The 12,490-nt window shown below is 45.5% G+C and overlaps 1 protein-coding gene across 1 annotated transcript in view; it reads left to right on the top strand.

The window, feature by feature from the left end:
• Positions 1-9,666: 9,666 nt before the first annotated feature.
• Positions 9,667-12,490, top strand: part of FGD4 (FYVE, RhoGEF and PH domain containing 4) — a 217,671-nt gene continuing 214,847 nt past the window's right edge. The window contains exon 1 of the mRNA XM_050918294.1: positions 9,667-9,769. The gene's annotated coding sequence lies outside the window, so the exon portion shown is untranslated. The remainder of the gene's footprint in view (positions 9,770-12,490) is intronic.

Here is a 12,490-nt window from a genome sequence, read left to right as displayed (position 1 = left end):
CACACTTCACAGCGCTGCAACTGGGGTATGAAAAAACACCCCCCTGAGCGCTGCAAGATACAGCGCTGTAAAGTGTCAGTGTAATCAGGGCAGCAGCGCTGGGAGCGTGGCTCCCAGCGCTGCACACTACACCCGTAAGGGATGTGGTTTACATGCAGCGCTGGGAGAGCTCTCTCCCAGCGCTGCCGCTCCGACTACACTCACACTTCAAAGCGCTGCCGCGGCAGCACTCCAGCAGCGCTGCTGGGGCAGCGCTTTGAAATTCCAAATGTAGCCATACCCAAAGTCTTATTCTCTATCCCCTTTTTAATGATTCTTAACATCCTGTTTGCTTTTTTGACCGCCTCTGCACACTGCGTGGACATCTTCAGAGAACTAGCCACGATGACGCCAAGCTCTTTTTCCTGACTTGTTGTAGCTAAATTAGCCCCCATCAGATTGTATGTATAGTTGGGGTTATTTTTTCCAATGTGCATTACTTTACATTTATTCACATTAAATTTCATTTGCCATTTTGTTGCCCAATCACTTAGTTTTATGAGATCTTTTTGAAGTTCTTCACAATCTGCTTTGGTCTCAACTATCTTGAGTAGTTTAGTATCATCTGCAAACTTTTCCACCTCACTGTTTACCCCTATCTCCAGATCATTTATGAATAAATTGAATAGGATTGGTCCTAGGACTGACCCTTGGGGAATACCACTAGTTACCCCTCTCCATTATCAGAATTTACCATTAATTCCTACCCTTTGCTCCCTGTCTTTTAACCAGTTCTCAGTCCATGAAAGGACCTTCCTTTTTATCCCATGATAGCTTAATTTACGTAAGAGCCTTTGGTGAGGGACCTTCTCAAAGGCTTTTTGGAAATCTAAGTACACTATGTCCACTGGATTCCCCTTGTCCACATGTTTGTTGACCCCTTCAAAGAACTCTAATAGATTAGTAAGACACAATTTCTCTTTACAGAAACCATGTTGACTATTGCTCAACAGTTTATGTTTTTCTATGTGTCTGACAATTTTATTCTTAACTATCATTTTGACTAATTAGCCTGGTACCGACGTTAGACTTAACGGTATGTAATTGCCAGGATCACCTCTAGAGCCCTTTTTAAATATTGGCGTTACATTAGCTAACTTCCAGTCATTGGGTACCGAAGCCGATTTAAAGGACAGGTTACAAACCTTAGTTAATAGTTCTGCAGCTTCACATTTGAGTTCTTTCAGAACTCTTGGGTGAATGCTATTGGGTCCCGGTGACTTGTTAATGTTGAGTTTATCAATTAATTCCAAAACCTCCTCTAGTGACACTTCAATCTGTGACAGTTCCTCAGATTTGTCACCTACAAAAGCCAGCTCAGATTTGGGAATCTCCCTAACATCCTCAGCTGTGAAGACTGAAGCAAAGAATCCATTTAGTTTCTCCGCAATGACTTTATCCTCTTTAAGCGCTCCTTTTGTATCTTGATTGTCAAGGGGCCCCACTGGTTATTTAGCAGGCTTCCTGCTTCTGAGGTACTTAAAAAACATTTTGTTATTATCTTTAGAGTTTTTGGCTAGCCGTTCTTCAAACTCCTCTTTGGCTTTTCTTACTACACTCTTGCACGTAAGCTGGCAGTGTTTATGCTCCTTTCTATTTGCCTCACTAGGATTTGACTTCCACTTTTTAAAGGAAGTCTTTTTATCTCTCACTGCTTCTTTTACATGGTTGTTAAGCCACGGTGGCTCTTTTTTAGTTCTTTTTTGGTGTTTCTTAATTTGGGGTATACATTGAAGTTGGGCCTCTATTATGGTGTCTTTAAAAAGTGTCCATGCAGCTTGCAGGGATTTCACTTTAGTCACTGTACCTTTTAACTTTTGTTTAACTAACCCTCTCATTTTTGTATGGTTCCCCCTTTTGAAATTAAATGCCACAGTGTTGTGCTGTTGAGATGTTCTTCCCACCACAGGAATGTTAAATGTTGTTATATTATGGTCACTATTTGCAAGCAGTCCTGCTACAGTTACCTCTTGGACCAGCTCCTGCGCTGCACTCAGGATTAAATCTAGAGTTGCCTCTCCCCCTTGTGGGTTCCCGTACTAGCTGCTCAATGAAGCAGTCATTTAAAGTATCGAGAAATTTTGTATCTGCATTTCTTCCTGAAGTAACCCTCACTCCTGACCAGCAGCCCCCTGCCAACCCAGCCCTGATCTCCCCCCATCAGAAATTAAGGAATAGTGATATATGAAGGCAAAAAATAAACTCCACCCTCTTCAGCACAGTGAAAAGAGCATTAGACATGACTTTTCTATTGTTGTTACTGGCAGTTGCGCATTTTATTCTCTGTACAAATATTGAAATCTCAAGGATTTTAATTCTAATTCTGCTCTGGTATATATAGAATATATTGCTTTATTTTATAATTTTATTATTATGTAAAGTTTGTTACCATGTCCAGAAGTCTTTGATTTTTGGATGCTAAAGAAATTAACCATTACTCTTATTTATCAGATTAAGACATTATTTAGTAATAAATGTAATTAAGATCTGGCTTTAGAAGGTGCAATGCACTGAGCGGTCAAAAACTGTATGGGGTTATGAAGGACCAAACTACGCTTATTTATGGGGGAAAAGTTTCATGCGTGTTTATGCCTGCATTTCCTGGAAGTGGATAGTTGGTCCATGTGATTAAGTTTTCTTGTTTGTCAGAGAGGAAGCATATGGCCATATAAAGGCAAAGCATGCAGTGACTTCATTCACTTTGCTTAAACCCCTGGGAGAGATGGGAGGGAGGTGGAGTGGATGGAGCGATGGGGAAGGGGGAGGAGGGAGAGCAGCGAATGGCAGGGCCTGGCTGGGAGGGGGAAGAGGCAGGGCAGGGGGAGGTTCTGGCGCTCCTGCTTAGTGTCCCATGGGGGCCCACAAATATATTTGGCTCTGGGCCCACAAAACTTTAGTACGGCCCTGAATAGAAATGGTTTGCTGTTTCCTTTTACTGAAATTGAGGCAGACACCGGAGTAAGGACTAAATCCATTTATAGTGTTTCCAGAAATTCGTATAATCTCTGAATTACACCAATATCTGCAGAGGGTCTTCATCCTGTGGAGCTCTGTAAAATGCAAATCTCTAGCCTCAAGCAATGTGCAAGCAAAGGAAGAGCTGAAGTCAGCAGAAAATGGGGTTAGGAATGCTGTGCAGCAAACCATACCTGTACATCAAAGCAAGAAGCATCTTGCAAAGCAAGAAACATTTTCTCCTTGCGGAAGTCTGAGTAGGATCCGGCAGCAAGGGGGGTCAAAATCCTTCCCAAACAGCCAATCACTCTGTATTCTGCTGATAAAGTGTTCCCCATCGCAATGCTGATGAGCCTCATTGGTAGCCGGACAAGAAACTGTACAAGGGATTGATTTGCCTACCAGGCTTGGCCTACATGACAGCTGAAGTAACCCTTTTCTCCCTGGCACTTTGAGGACAGGTGGAAGTAAGGCTGTATTTGTTTTGACCAGAGTGGCAGGGTCCTTTCTACAGTAAAAGGATCTGTGTCTGTGGAGATAAATGCAGCCAGCAGCCTGAGAACCGTTGCTTGTCTGATATCCTTCCCACTTACCTGTCCTCTTTCTTTGCCCTGCTGGGTAAAGGTAGAGAGGTCACCACTCACCAACCCTTCTGTATTCATTACAAGCAGTGCTGCTGCTGCCTTCAGTTAAGGTTGCCTAAGAGTAATTTTGCATTATAATAACTACCAAATTTATACTAGTTGGGCTGAAATGTTCCATGATGGCTGTCAGCCTCAGGATGATGAATTTTTATTTTATTTTGTTTTATTTTTAAGTTTCAGTTAAGGTGGCGTACCTGTTCACAAGGTTAGAGAAAAATACCCTCCCCCCCTTTTTTTTTTTAATCTTTACAGTTTCATTAAGAAGCCCTAGTGCTTCCATGATGTGGAACAGGGACTTGAAGTCTGGCAGGCTGGTTCACGCCTCTTGTGAGGATTGGAACTTTTTGCTTTCCCCATAAAAATCTGCCCAAACTTTTCTAATATTATAAGCTTCTGGAGAGAGAGAAAAGGAAATAAAACCCACTGTTTGTATATGCTTAGCAGATTCTGTTTCCACTGAAGATTCCTTACAGCTTCTATGTGCTCACCAGACTGAGTGTCTTCCCAGGGCTGCACAAGGACAGCAGGATTTTTCCTGCAATCACTCATCCTCACTCCTATTGTGACACCAGCAACCAAAACTGAGCAGAGACAATTCTTCTTGGGCCCTCAATAACCCTACTGCTGGTGGAGGAAACAACCAGTTTTGTTGGAATACAGAGGAATGTGAAGCAGGCAGAGGTTAGTAGGACTATAGAGCAGACAGAAGGAAACAGGTGCAGGGAAAGAGAAAGGTTGCTCTCATGGTAAGGTATCTGAATGTCACGCTGAAGAACTGGATTCTATCTCTGCCTCTGTCACAGAGTTCCTGGGTGAATTCTGGGCAAATCACGTAAGCCCAGATCTTTGCGAGGGGGAGGGACACTAATTGTGTGTTCCTTATTTTCTGGACACCTGATCTGAGATACATGCAGCCAGATTTACAGAAGTGCTGAGCACTCCCAGCTGCAATGGACATCAAAGGGAACAATGCTTTGAACATGTAAACTATGATAAATATCCTAAGTATTTTGAAAAATCAGGTCCCAGGCCTCTCAAGTTGAGCACCTAAAATAGCAGATAGTTTTGACAATGCTGACCTTAACTTCTCTGAGGGTATCTTCATTCAACATCTTTCATGTGTGTCCCACACCACCACCGCCACCTCTTTGTCAGCTCAAAGTTACCAGCCATTCCTTTTCTCAAGTAGAAGGCTGGCACTGAAAGATCTGTTTACCTAAACTGTCCATCACAGGCAGCAGCAGGAAAGCTTCCCTGAATGCGTGTTGAGAGACATTGGCAAGATCGCGTAAAGAGACAGCTTGAAGCAACGACAAACTAATTCTATCTACACCCACATTCAGTCTTTAGTCCCTCTGCTGAAGCATGGCAATGCATTTTGTGATGTAAACATGCACTAAGTACTGTCACACGTAGTCTGTGCCAATAATGTCAAGGTAATAACCCTTTTCTCTCCCTGCTTACACCCTTCAGAAACAATCCAGAATTTTAACCAGGGTTATATAATCAATAGATAATATATGTGAGGAAAGAAGTGCATATACTCACTGATCAACCATTCTATAAGGATAGCATTATGGAAACATACTGTTACAGGGAATATTAATAGACCAGTTTTGGCTTATTTGCAACTTCAGCATTATATCAAATCCCATGTAGAAAGCTAAGGTTTCAGGAGACCATTAATAAGGATAGAAACACTAAATACAGGAAAAATCCTCTCAAAGAATCTGAGCTCCACATAACATAATAGTTATTTCTGGGTCTGGAAGATAAAACTACCTTGATGGAAAAATGGGGAAAGGATCTAAAACCAAACATCACTTTGAAAAATAGCTGGAGGAAGTCAAAACCACATTTGCTTTGGTAACTATTAAAAATAAAGTATGTCTGTTAATGGGAAGTGGGGTGTGTGCTCTGAGGGGAGATAAAAGCCCTCAGTTTGCCCCAGGATCAGTGAGATGCAACTTCTCCCCTCCTGAACTGAGCCCAACTGCTATTAAGTGGTGTTGAGGATTGAGGTCACGGTCACTGTAAGCTATTCACTGGTTCGAGAAGCTGAAGTCCACCAGCATGTGTCTGTTTCATACACCATCCTCAATTGCTAGATATTGCATTTGCTTTCTGATGTAACTGATACGTATGTAAAATCTCTTTCTACTCACATGGCGCTCTGTGGCCCACCCTGCAGATACTCTGTGCGGAGGATTTCTGCTGCCATCAGAGGTTTTTCATTTGGAATATGCAACAGACAGCATGAGATCAGAGATGTCTGGTCTGATCAGTAAATCTAGTCCAGTGGTTCTCAAACTGTGGGTTGGGACCCCCAAAGTGGGTTGTGACCAGGGCCGGCGCTTCCATTAGGTGACCCTAGGCGGTCGCCTAGGGCACCAGGATTCGGGGGGGGGGCGACATTTTGTGTGCTCCCCACGGGGCACGCGGAAGCTTCCGGTTCCGCTCCCGTTGCGTCGCCGAAGAAGGACCTTCTGCCAATGTGCCGCGGGAAACAGCGGCAGGCAATTGAGCAGCTCAATGACTGCCGCTGTCGCCTGCGGGATTTCGGTGGAGAGTCCTTCTTCAGCAGCACGACAGGAGCAGAACCGGAAGCCTCTGCGCGCCCCGTGGGGAGCACACAAAATGCTGCCCCCTGAATTCTGCCTAGGGCACCAGAAACCCTGGCACTGCTCCTGGTTGTGACTCTGTTTTAATGGGGTCACCAGGGCTAGCTTAGACTTGCTGGGGCTCAGGGCCAAAGCCCAAGCCCAAGGGCTTCAGCCTTGGGCAGCAGGGCTCAGGTTACAGGCCCCCTGCCTGCAGGTGGCAGGACTTAGGCAGGCTCAGACATCAGTCCCCCCTTCTGGGATCCTGTAGTAATTTTTGTTGTCTGAAAGGGGTCACAGTGCAATGAAGTTTGAGAAATCCTGATCTAGTCTCCCTTTTGCTATATCTACTTTTACTCTGTATATTTCCCCTTGGCAGGTCAGATTGTTGGTTCCACAGCATTCTGTTCAAAGGTCAGAGTCTATGACCAATGTGACACCCAAATCTCTTAGCAGGATTTGGCTTGGCCAGCTACATATTTGACTATGGATTTTGTATATGGAGGATTCCATTTTGGTTTTACTATATATTGTTTGGGATTGTCAATCCCCCAAAATAAATAGTTATGAAGGGTTTTTTTTTGTTTGTTTGTTTTTTTTTAAATAAGAGACACCTGCCGGGCCTGATATTACGTTGTAGGAAACTCACTGGCCAGCCAGTCAAACGAATGCCCTGACGTAATGATTTGTGATGTAGTCTACAAATCTGCAATCTCCAAGGGGTGAAGGAAAAGGTTCTTTGTGCTGTAAGAATTTGTAAAACTTGATATTAAAGAATTACCAATATTATCCTCTTTGGTATTGCTGCGTCATAGGGACTTAAATATTCAAAAGTGGCCAGTGATTTGGGGTATCTCAGTTTCTGGGCCGCAAGCATTTCCATGATCCACGTTGAGATTTCTTAGACACACTGCAACCTTTAGAATGGTCATTTTTATTTTAGTTCCTGAAGTGTTGGCTGTGGTTTTGTTTTTTTAACTGGGACAAGTTTTGATTTGTTTTGTTCTAACTCTGAGATACCTTAATGGAGGTGGATTTTCAGAAAATGCTCAGCACCTATCTGGCTCTTAAAAATCATGCCCCTGTAAAGTGCTGAGCTAGGATCCAAACAAATCACCAGTTGCTTTGGAAAATTTAGGGTAGAGCGATGACTGGCTTATCCAAAGTGAGGTGTTCGATGGGCCCTCAGGATCCCTTATTAAAATTGCACCTATAGCTAGACAGGATGTGAGGGTGACTTATTCCTTATATTTATTCCTCCATCCCTTATTCCGATGGAGGCACTCCCTCTCTGGATACTGCTGAGTCATCCCTAGCAGAGTTTACAGTCTAGATTTTTATATGACTATCACTGTGTTATCTGAGCATGTGACAGTCTCACACACACCTCTTTTCAAATTACTCAAGCGGAACTCTATCAGCACTATGCTCTGCATATTTTCCATAAACAAACATATACATTTCCAGCAAAGGGTACTAAAGTATGTTTGGTTGACCAGCAGTGCGGCCTTGCCTCACCATTGGACATGAACGTATAGTTGTTTAAATGGGAACATAAACATGCTCATAAGTGGTATATCACAAGTCAAGAGAAAAAAAAATTGATGGGAGCCCTTCCCCTTAAGTTTCATTCTTGGATATCATCCTGATACCTGGAAGTTACCTGCTAACAAGGCAGCATGGGGCCAACATGCAGCTTTGGTCACTAAAAAAATAATCCTGCAAAAATGGAAAAGTCAATCCCCACCAAATACCGATGCCTAGTTCAGTTATATGGCTGTTCCAAATGGGCTCTCCACAGAAAGAAAATGCCTGAAACATTCAAAGCCATCTGGGCTGACTTTTGAGAGATCTATAATGAATGTAGACCCTGAAGATGGATATGTCACTTCCCCTTCCCTTTGTCCTAACTGTCTTCATTTACTTTGGATATTATGATGAATCTGGTAGTTTAGTTATTGTATCTGGACAAATTAATAAAAATTATAAATATATAAAAATAGCTGGTGTGGTGACCTGCTGGCATGTGACAAGCTAAGGCCCATTTCTAATACAGACACAGAGAAATCTTTGAGGAAGTGGCATCAGAAATAAGTCGTGATGGTGGAGGGGCAGTTTGTGGGGAAAGCAGAGTCTGCCTGGTGAGGAGGATCTGTTTGGGGATGGAAAGGTGGGGAGGGGATTGGAATCCTGGGGTATGGGAGAGCTCCTCCAGTTGCCTGTCCCTGCTGCCTAAAGGGTTTGCTCGCACAGATTGGTCATTATTCCTTCTCACTTGCCCTGGACTTCTTTGAGCTCCCTCAGACAGGGATCTATCTGTTCTCACTAGGTGGTTGGATTACCCGGGCTCTCAGTACCCACATCAGACAGGTTTCACTTGATCTAAGAGTTTCCCAATCCAATGAGTGCTATTGTGGGTACACTGTACCCGGTACAGGCATGTTCATGCATGCTTATTCTGGCTTCTCTAGGGAAGCCAGCGCATCAGCAGAGAAAGGAACAGGCAAGTCCAGGAAGCAGAACATAAATCAGGAGGAACGGAAGCCGATGCTATCTCAGGCGCCTGCTTCTCCCTTCTGCGGGTGGGAACTTTGCGGAGTTGGAGCCGGGAGGAAGGAGACAAGTGTCTTTTTGTGTCTTTGTGCCAGTGGAGTCTGAAAGTTAGCTGACACCGAATCAAGAGCTGTTGTGTTTACTAGCTGGAGGATCAAAGGGTTTACCTGGGCAGGGTGTGTGCCGCGGCACTGCAGCTGCAACAACACTGGGCTAGAGGTGCAGGAAAGGAGACGGGGACGGAGAGTTCAAGGGAGGTACTGAGACACTGGCGGCTGCCCGAGTGCATCAAAAAGTTGGGGGTGGGGAGGATCCGACGAGGGGTGTGGAAGACGCGGGAGGGGACAAGAGGAGCAGCTAGAGAGCCAGAGGCCGCTGCTGAGAAGTTGCTTGCGGAGGGGGAGGAGCTGCGGAGTTTCCACTGCGGCGCAGCTCGGCTGCCTCCCGGGGGACGGCGCTGGGCGAAGGCAGGACTCACCTGGCAGGTGCGGGAGGGAGGCGGAGTTACAAAGCCAGGGCGGTGCTGCGCTCGCTGGGCTGGTGCAGAGAGCGCCTGGAGCCAAGCGCCCGAGGTAGCTGCAGTGCAGGGAGCGGGCGCGCTTTGCCGGGGAGGGTCCCTGCGCCGCTGGCTTCCTGCCAGCCCGGCCTCCGCAGCGCTCCAGGACCGCGAGCTGCTCTCCTCGGCTGCCTGCCCCGAGCCCAGCGCCAGGGCAGCAGCCCCTCTGCTCTAGCCGGAGCGCGGGCAGGCGCGATGCGAGCCCTGCTGTGCCCGGGCCGCTGAGCAGCCAGGGCAGCGCGAGCTGCCGCTTCCTCGCGCCGGCAGGATGAGCGGGGCGGAGAGCGCTAACTTCAGGCGGATGGCGATCCGGAGGAAATCCAACCCGACCCTGCACAGCTCGGCCCTGGTCTTTGCTGGCCCCACTGGAGGAGGCAGGCTCTGCCCACCGCCAGGAGAGGGGGCTCGGAAGGAAGCAGCAGGTAACAACCCCCGCGCGCCTCCCCTTTTCTCCCCCAGCGCTGAGCCTGGCCCGCCCGGTCGGCTCTCTCATTTTGTCCGGCTTCTCCTTCCGCACTGACTGGCTGAGGTCTGCAATGTCTCTTTGATTGCAAGCAGGGTGCCTTTTTATTGTTTGTACAGCGCCTAGCACAACGGGGTTCAAGACTAGGGCTCCGAAGGGCTAGGGTCATACCAATAACTAATAAAAATGGAAAAACACAAGCAAAAGCCTCCTTCACCAAATGACAAGACTTCAGAATGGCTCTGACATTACAGGGGCTAATGTATCCCTCCTGGTGAAGCTGGAATTTTGGCCCTCGGGTCAATGATAACCTAATACAATAATATCTTTAAATGTTTCTATCTTGTCATGACAAACACTGTAGGGTGTTAATAACTTTTCACTCTGGTTTTGGTGGTGGTTTGCTCTGTTTAGGCAATGAAAGTAGATTAGGTATTTTTTTTTCTGGAGTTTAACACAGGGATGTTTTGGATTTTAAAATTCTCTTTGAGGTAAAAAAAATCTTAGGTGTGTTTGGTTGATTGTTTTGTTTTGTTTTTCCAAAAGTGCTTGTTTCTGCAAGAACTAATTTTTGAGGTTCAAAATTGAGTTGTCTGAGCCTTTTAATTCTCAGTGTGAGAGACTTGGCAGGTCCTGGTTAGTGAGTCTGTACAGAAGTGTCTGGTTTGGAACTGAGAAAAGACTATGGACAAAATAGCACCATCCTACTCTGTAGATATGCTCCATGTATGCATTCAGTGTTGTCTCTGACTTTTTTAATGACACATTTTTGTTGGATTATCTGTTGGCTCTGCAGAGCCAACATGGCTATAACAAAATGATCTGGGGATTCTGTTTAATCTCATGACTCCTGAATAGGCTTGCTTTTTAAATTTCCATCAGTCACACCTGTGCAGTTAAGGGATGGGGAGGGGGGTGCTACACAGGTGTCACTTAACGGTTCTACACGCTTTATTATTACTGATGGTGATTTGGGGGGTGGGGAGAAGGGAGCCAGCTTGGCTCTGAGTGCCCAGTCTGAATGTGCTGGGCTTGCATCTTGGAAAAATCCTTTCTTTTCTTTTTCTTTAAACTTGTATATTGAGCACATCTAACATGGAAACTGTAGAAGCAGTAAACATGGGACTCCATCCTTGGTGATACTTCCATTATGTCTTATGCCTCAGAGCTACTCCTTATAAGAAAGGAAGAAACTCACCTGCTGTCGATAAGCAACACACTCTGTATGTTAATTTGCTGTTTGACACAGATTCAGGCTTGAAATGCCAGTTGCCACCCCCTCAACTTAAAGTACAGTGTTAAAGGGAAACTGTCAACTCAGATTTGCCTGCACATGTGAACCTCATACGAACAAACTTTTTATAAAACTCATGATCAGTTACAGTGGCTGCACTGGTATTTTAAGGAGTTGTTTATGAGCAGGTTGATATGATATGCTAGTGCTCTTGCTACTGCTACCAGAGAAGGATTTTTCTAAAGCCTTTAAACCTCCCCTTTTTGTATACTTGAAGGATTTTTCATAGGGTTTCTGTAGTGGGAGGGGGATTTTCATATTTTATTTATATAATATGTAGTGTATAGGACAGGGGCAGCCAACCTGGGCCTGAGAAGGAGCCAGAATTTACCAATGTACATTGCCAGAGAGCCACAGTAATACATCAGCAGCCCCCTCATCAGCTCCCCTGCCCTGCTCGCAGCAGCTCCCACCCACTGGCAGCCCCACTGATCAGTGCCTCCCCCTCCCTCCCGGCACCTCCTGATCAGCTGTTTTGTGGCTTGCTGGGGGGTGGTGGAGGAGCAAGAGCATCACAGGCTCAGGAGATGGGGTGGGAAGGGGTTGTGTGGGGGCAGTGCTTGTGGCAGAGCCAGGGATTGAGCAGTGAGCACCCCCTGGCACATTGGAAAGTTGGTGCCTGTAGCTCCAGCCCCAGAGTCGGTGCCTATACAAGGAACCCTGCATATTAACTTCTGAAAAGTCGCATGTTGCTCCGGAGTCACAGGTTGGCCATCCCTGGTATAGGACTTGGGTAGTAATTCTTCTGTTCCTCCAAATGAACAGCTAACTCTCAGTCCCAGTGGCTAGAGTTTCCTTTGCACTTTCACTAACCCTCTGCAGTTACCCTCTTTCTGACTACACTCTTGGATTAGTTTCCTATCCTCCCCACTGGTTGTTCCTTACACAACATACATAGTATGAAGGAAACACATGAACACAGTAATCCTGTTGACTGACTATATACGTGCAAGGCCTTGCTACACATTCGCACACCACCGCTCTGGTGGCTTCTGAAACCTAAAGGACCATGAGAGCCACTAGGGGGCTCACAAACTATTTAAGAAATATGGCTTGATTCCTATACACTGCAATAACATACATAAAAACTTGTCATGTTTGATGATTATGGGGATGCTTATGCTTAAAGGTGCTGTATGTTACATCTATAGTGTCCAAAGTGTGGTAGACACTTTAAAGACTAATAGTAAGGTCCCTACCGAAAGGAGCTACTCTCCAAATAGACATGGAGAAGTCAAGAGATGAGGGATGGGAATCAAGAAAAATGTGACTAAGTGGTGGTGGTTGACGTTCCTCTTGTAGTTCTGTGGGTCTTTCATTTTCACTTATTACAACATTTCAGCGGGGAGAGGTGAGTTAAGAGGCCTTATGTTAGAAGCAAGTTTT

This window comes from Gopherus flavomarginatus, chromosome 1 (assembly GCF_025201925.1).
Source record: "Gopherus flavomarginatus isolate rGopFla2 chromosome 1, rGopFla2.mat.asm, whole genome shotgun sequence".
NCBI lineage: Eukaryota > Metazoa > Chordata > Testudines > Testudinidae > Gopherus > Gopherus flavomarginatus.
The sequence above is the reverse complement of the archived record's forward strand: the minus strand, read 5'-3'. Positions and strand labels throughout refer to the sequence as shown.